At 39.8% G+C, this 7697-nt stretch overlaps 1 non-coding gene across 1 annotated transcript; it reads right to left on the bottom strand.

The window, feature by feature from the left end:
* Positions 1-1492: 1492 nt before the first annotated feature.
* Positions 1493-1607, bottom strand: LOC136729858 (U5 spliceosomal RNA). The gene has a single exon (XR_010809120.1). It is a non-coding gene; the product is annotated as a U5 spliceosomal RNA (small nuclear RNA).
* Positions 1608-7697: the final 6090 nt, after the last annotated feature.

The raw sequence follows: 7697 nt of genomic DNA on the forward strand, positions 1-7697 counted from the left end.
GTGAAAACAAAACCATCAATGCCTGCAATTATACTTGAGAGACTTGCTCTATGTTATTGGCAAACTGACCTTTTTGTGGGTCATTAACATTAGCTACGAAAAAAATAGAAGAGATAAAATACAAGAATTACCAGGTCTAATGTAATGCATATAGTCATTAATGTAGGATTATGAAGTTATGTTGAAAAACTTTATTTAATAATCAGTATTATTAAACTATTAGACAGTGCACATTAAGAGTCTGTATTGTGGTTCTAGATTACTTCAGTATGATCAACTATAATACATTACTCTGGAATCTAAATTACTGAAGAATAACATTTATCAAGGTAAGGAATTATTTGCTATAAATAAAAAAACTTACCATCAACCATACGGTTTCGAAGACATTGGTTTTCATTTTTAAGTCTTGTGTTTTCCTTTTCGAGCTGCTTAACGTTTTGCTGTAGCTCAACTTCACTGGACTCTTTAAATGTCTGTAGAATATGACGGGATCTAATTCTTGAAGCTCCATCGGTTTTCTTTCTTATTTTGTGCTGTATTCAGAGAGAAAAAGAGTTTAAAATGAATATATATATATATATATATATATATGAAAATGATTTAAAAAAAAACAATCCTGCAATACATTTATTTAATATTTGCAGTAATTATCCCATCAGTTACAGTTTTTTTTCATCTTCTGAAACTGCAATTTAGCACTTTCAACTGTTTCTTAGTGATTCCTAGAATTACTAACCGGTATTGTAGTCAATGTGTTTATAACCTTTTTTGTTTAACGATTTGTGTGTTATCCTATGTGATCCCATGGTCTTTGATTTGGTCACGGAAGTGATTTGTCTTTGATTTGTTGATCTAGAGTTGAATTTTAATTAGTTTTTCCCTTTTGTATAATTAGTGTAGTGCTACATTTAGTCTTTGTTTTTAAATAAATTTGACAATTTATATCTTTGGAATTGGTGTCTGCGTCCAATGATTACAGAAATTGAGTTCTACAAGACTCCAGGATTCGTGATAAGGTGATACTATGAATTCACTTCTTTAATTGAAATTTAAAAGTGTACCTTACGCTACATATATATATGTATGTATGTATGTCCAATTGCTTTGACAATACAAATGAATAGAATTGAGAGGGAGAGAGAGAGAGAGAGACAGACAGACAGACTGACAAACAGAAAAACAGACAGACATAGACACACACACACACACACACACACAGAGCCAGCCAGCCAGCCAGCCAGCCAGCTCAGCGATGACATCACGAGCCTCTCTCAGCTGACTGCTATGACATCACAGAGCACGTACATTCCGTTGCTTGCCGTCTGTCAACCACTCAGTCACTGCCAGCCAGACTGGCTGGCTGGCTGGATGGGGGGGCTGCTTGCTGCTGCTGCGTACCTTAGCAAGCTTATTTGCTTGACCGGCCTTCCTACTCCTCTGCCCACATGCCCACCTATGCCCGATCTGCTGTTCACCTGGATCACAGCTCCGCCCCAACAAGGCAGATCCTCCCAAAAATGGTACAAACTCACCCACGATCCCCTCCACGGAAAGCTTTAGCAAAAGGCAAAAGCGTTATACGTAATGAAGAGGAACCCGAGTCCAAGACGCATCCGACCAGCCATACATATTTGTGTGTATTAAAGATCACATTTTCTTACATTTAGTTTTTCTGTACTTTATTACATCTTATTGTGATTTATAAATGTATTGTTTCTTTTCCATATGTATGTATGTATGTATGTGTGTGTGTGTGTGTGCCTGTCTCTGTGTGAAAGTGTGTGTGTGTGGGTGTGAGTGTCTGTCTGTCTGTCTGTCATGTAACTCGCACATCTGTGAGGGCACCATTTTTGCAGAAGAGATGTACACATTTTGGAGCAACACATGCTGCCATCCAGACATCATCTTTTCCAGTGACGTCCCTGCATTTTCAAAAAGATCACATTTTATTACATTTTGTTTATCTGTACTTTATTACATCTTATTGTGATTTATACTTGTAATGTTTCTTTTCCATATATATGTATGTACAGTGGGGGAAAAAAGTATTTGATCCCCTGCTGATTTTGTACGTTTGCCCACTGACAAAGAAATGATCAGTCTATAATTTTAATGGTAGGTGTATTTTAACAGTGAGAGACAGAATAACAGCCACAAAATCCAGAAAAATGCATTTCAAAAAAGTTATAAATTGATTTGCATGTTAATGAGGGAAATAAGTATTTGACCCATTTTCAATGCCCTGGCTTAGGGAAGGAGGTTCTCACCCATGATTTGATGGTACATGGCCCCGTCCATCGTCCCTTTGATGCGGTGCAGTTGTCCTGTCCCCTTAGCAGAAAAACAGCCCCAAAGCATAATGTTTCCACCTCCTTGTTTGATGGTGGGAATGGTGTTCTTGGGGTCATTCCTCCTCCTCCAAACACGGCGAGTTGAGTTGATGGCAAAGAGCTTGATTTTGGTCTCATCTGAGACCACTTTCACCCAGTTCTCCTCTGAATCATTCAGATGTTCATTGGCAAACTTCAGACGGGCCTGTACATGTGCTTTCTTGAGCAGGGGGACCTTGCGGGCGCTGCAGGATTTCAGTCCTTCACGGCATAGTGTGTTACCAATTGTTTTCTTGGTGACTATGGTCCCAGCTACCTTGAGATCATTAACAAGATCCTCCCATGTAGTTCTGGGCTGATTCCTCACCGTTCTCATGATCATTGAAACTCCACGAGGTGAGATCTTGCATGGAGCCCCAGACTGAGGGAGACTGACAGTTATTTTGTGTTTCTTCCATTTGCGAATAATCGCACCAACTGTTGTCACCTTCTCACCAAGCTGCTTGGTGATGGTCTTGTAGCCCATTCCAGCCTTGTGTAGGTCTACAATCTTGTCCCTGACATCCTTGGACAGCTCTTTGGTCTTGGCCATGGTGGAGAGTTTGGAATCTGATTGATTGATTGCTTCTGTGGACAGGTGTCTTTTATACAGGTAACGAGCTGAGATTAGGAGCACTCCCTTTAAGAGAGTGCACCTAATCTCAGCTCGTTACCTGTATGAAAGACACCTGGGAGCCAGAAATCTTGCTGATTGATAGGGGATCAAATACTTATTTCCCTCATTAACATGCAAATCAATTTATAACTTTTTTGAAATGCGTTTTTCTGGATTATTTGGCTGTTATTCTGTCTCTCACTGTTAAAATACACCTACCATTAAAATTATAGACTGATCATTTCTTTGTGAGTGGGCAAACGCACAAAATCAGCAGGGGATCAAATACTTTTTTCCCTCACTGTATGTATGTATGTATGTATGTATGTAAGTGTGTGTGTGTCTGTCTCTGTGTGAAAGTGTGTGTGTGTGTGTGTGTGTCTGTGAAAGTGTGTGTGTGTGTGCGTGTGTCTGTCTGTGAAAGTGTGTGTGTGTGTGTGGGTGTGACAGTGTGTATGAGTGTCTGTCTGTCATGTAACTCGCACATCTGTGAGGGCACCATTTTTGCAGAAAGAGATGTACACATTTTGGAGCAACATATGCTGCCATCGAGACATCATCTTTTCCAGGGACGTCCCTGCATTTTTCAGCAGGATAACGCCAAACCACATTCTGCCCAGATTACAAGCGCATGGTTGCGTAGGCAGAGAGTGCGGGTGCTAGCATGGCCTGCCTGCAGTCCTGACCTGTCTCCGAATTGAGAATGTGTGGCGCACTATGAAGTGCAAATTAAGACAACGAAGGCCCTGTGCAGTTGCGCAGCTGAGGAAATGCATAATGGATGAATGGGGGGAAATCCCACTTGCTAAACTTAACCAAGTGGTGTCTTCAGTGCCCAAGTGCTTAATAAGTGTTATTAAAAGAAAAGGTGATGTTACATAGTGGTAAACAGTCAACTGTCCCAACTTTCTTGGTTTCTTTTCACTGCTAATGAGATGCTGTAGAGTGAGTTTTCAGGAGCTCTAATCGTATTGATGAATTCATGCAGCATTTGTAATTGAATTTCAAAAAGAAATCCTTGCTGTCTGGCCTGTGTGTATGAGATGTACTCTGTCAATCTTTGGCTAACAACTGAAACATTGGTAGAACAGAAATGGCAACATAAAAAAGAAAAGTACATTTTAAAAGAGCACATTAAATAGGATGAATATACAGTTTTTTACAATCACTTTGTCACTAATTTCAGAACCTTGATGTCATTTTTCAAAACTAGACACAAAACTCAAAACGGTCATCACTTGTAACACTGCACAATACAATGTTTTGAACATTGGACAGCCTTTCATATCTTTAAAGAAACCTTGCACTTGCAGACTTGTTGGTTCAAATAACTCATTTATCATGAAATACCATAGTAACATAGTAACACAGAAGATACCGATAGTTTCACTGTGTAGTTGTTCGTACAATCATTAAATATTGTAGTACAAAATATGTGATACATGTTTCATTATGGTACTACACATAAATACATCACTGTAAAAGGACTAGTAGAGAGAATACTACAGACACAGTGGAATCATTGAACAAAATCTGAAATGTATTGATGCAATACAATCAAATCACACCATAGGTTTCTTTGAATCCATGCAACAATAATTAGCTACAAAAAAGAACAAAACTACAGTAAAATGTCAACTGCAGTGTTCCTCACCTGGCTTAGTGTAAAAAGCAAAACAAAGGATTGATTACTGTACTTCTAAATTTCCATCAGCCCTGTGTTCAGGTTCAGGTTCTCACAACCATTTTTCACAAGAGGCATCTTGAAACTGAACATACCTGAACATACTCAGTCATCAGCTGCTTCACTCTGTCTGCATTTCTTTCAAAAGGCACACTATACTCTGTGCTACACATTGGTATGCAGTATACAGTCATTTGACAATTGAGAGTAGCCTAATGTTTAGTGCATGCTGAAGACTTGCCGCTTCTCAGTACGGAAATTTCTGATGATTGAGGCCACAGTTGATCCTGAGTTGATTCTGAGGTTTGATTGAATCATTGTAGCTGCCTCAGTCATGGTCATGCCATGATTTACAACATGCTCTACAACTATTTCTCGGATTTCACTGGACACTATTTGCTGTTGCTGCCGCTGTCTGGTCCGTGGCCTTGTCCTCTACCACGTTCCCCCAACACCTCTCAAATGAGGCCCATGGCTGCCTCTCTGGTGAGGCCTAAGCCCTCCTCTATGACGAGGCCCACGACCACCTCTCAGAAGGGGTGCATGTCCCCTTCCATTCCTTTGACCACCACGTCTTCCTCCTCCCACTGCTTGACCTCTATTGTGACCTGGATGACTTGCCGGCTCCATGTTATCACTGTGTTGCTGGGGTGGATAGCACTCATTTCACTCGATACTCGTACCACAATGTGAAATCAATCATCAATAACCAGTTGGCAGTATTGGAAAAGCAATTACAAGGGCCTGCATACATACAGTAATGTCAAATCTGATGTGGAAGAACAATCATCTTCAACCAGGTTGGAGCGTTAGTTGCAATGCCTTTAATACACGCAGCGTGGAGAGGAACAGTGACTCAAGTAGATCCCAAAGTCGCTCTGCCTTCATTTTAACAGTCAGAGCTTTTATACACAAAAATCAAAGAGCTGGTTATAATCAGAAAGTCATTACTATGTTATCTTAAAAGTTAGCTAAGCAGAATTTATATCATTATAGGACAGAGTTCATAGATCAACACATGGATTAGGGAGCAGGCACTTCAATCATACTGTTTGACATTGTCTCCAAGATTCTCATCGTAAATAACAAACAGAAATCAAACTACCTTCTGGCCTGACCTTCTAGCTTGACCTTATCTTTCTTAAGTATACAAGAGAGAAAAACAGGTATTAGAGAAAGAATTTCTAACTTTCCTTCCACACTGAAAACATGGTGTGGAAAAGTGCTACATGATGATGAATGATGATGAAATATTACATCCATAGATAATGTAGTCCAACTGGTTCATGCTCCTCGGTTATTGGTGTCAATGGATCTCATTATCCTGAAACTTTCATGATCGAAACATGGAATATTGTTTGTCAGTTTCCATAAAATTATGCATTAAGAGTAATGCAACAGTCACTTATCATTTTGAGCAGCTGTATCAATTGATAGTTAGATCTTTGTAATGAAATGAATAGACAGTGATCTCAGATGTAATGTGTGAATTGCATTTTGAAATGGTAATACTTTGATGTAAGTTGTGTCATTTTAGTTCAATGAACAAATGATCTGAGGTTGATGTGTATTGTATCCAAGCAATTGTAAAAAAGTGTTAGAGTTTTGAAAAATGTGCATTTTGATCATCGGGTGTGAGTTTAGTGTCTAGAGTTTTGAAAAATGACATCAAGGTTCTGAAATGAGTGCCAAAGTGATTGTAAAAAAGTGTAATATCAGGGGACAGTGGCTATTAGTGATCTGGCCTTCCGTGGCCTCTGTATTAATGTAACAGGTCACATTGTATGTGTACACTGATACTTGATAGTATAATATAGTACAAGTAAAAAACATACATAGGTATCATAGAAGTATTTTGCAGAAATGATTATGAATAGTTATCAAAATGGAGAGGAAATGCTAAATCCAGTCTCCCCAGGCTGAGCTTCTATTGCTGCACCTGCTAAGTGGCTGCTGGCCCCACTATATGGATAGAGCCACACCAAGTACAAGAGTCTCCCCATTGCTATTTATATCTCCCTATCCAGTCTTCTATAGGTGTCAGGGTGGGGTGCCTATTCCCCTGCATGCTTTGAAACCTATAGCACCTGGGACGCACACTTGGGATCCGGTTCCTCTGCCCCTCACATACACATGAGGAATCCTAGGTGCTCAATACGTCATACTGTCTCTTTCATCTCATGTGTAAACTATGGACAAATACATGACTAAACGTGTTTAGTTGCTTTTCCCAGAATGCTTTGCGCCACGATATGCAAATAACGAGGACTATGATTGGCTCCCTGACATTACCCACACTGCGACTGATGCTACCCATTTCACTACCCAACAAAGACCCATAATATGCGTGTGTCTGTCTGTCTGTCTGTCTGTCTGTCTGTCAAAGTATGTGTGTGTGTGTCTGTGTGTGTCTGTGTCTGTCTGTCTGTCTGTGTGTGAAAGTGTGTGTGTGTGTGTCTGTCTGTCTGTCATGTAACTTGCACATCTGTGAGGGCACCACTAATGCCGAAAGAGATGTACACATATTGTTTATTTTCCATATATATGTATGTATGTATGTATGCATGTCCAATTGCTTTGACAATACAAATGAATTGAATTGAGAGGGAGAGAGAGAGAGAGAGAGACAGACAGACAGACAGACAGAGAGACACACATACACACACACACACACACACACACACACAGAGAGCCAGCCAGCCAGCCAGCCAGCTCAGTGATGACATGACGAGCCTCTCTCAGCTTACTGCTATGACAGCACAGAGCACGTACATTCCGTTTAACAAATCGTTAAACAAAAAAGGTTATAAACACATTGACTACAATACCGGTTAGTAAGACGAAGGTGAGTCTCTCGTTAGTATTATTAGTCAGACATTAAATAACTACGCAGGTTAGTATTTATGTCAGGTAACTTCTCGTTATATATATATCAGTCTCATTTACGTTTAGGTGCCGAGAAAGATCCTATTTGTTACCACAATTTCCCTTAACTGATTATTATTCAATGATTAAGGATAGGCAG

Source organism: Amia ocellicauda, unplaced genomic scaffold, assembly GCF_036373705.1.
Source record: "Amia ocellicauda isolate fAmiCal2 unplaced genomic scaffold, fAmiCal2.hap1 HAP1_SCAFFOLD_31, whole genome shotgun sequence".
NCBI classification, from domain to species: Eukaryota; Metazoa; Chordata; class Actinopteri; order Amiiformes; family Amiidae; genus Amia; species Amia ocellicauda.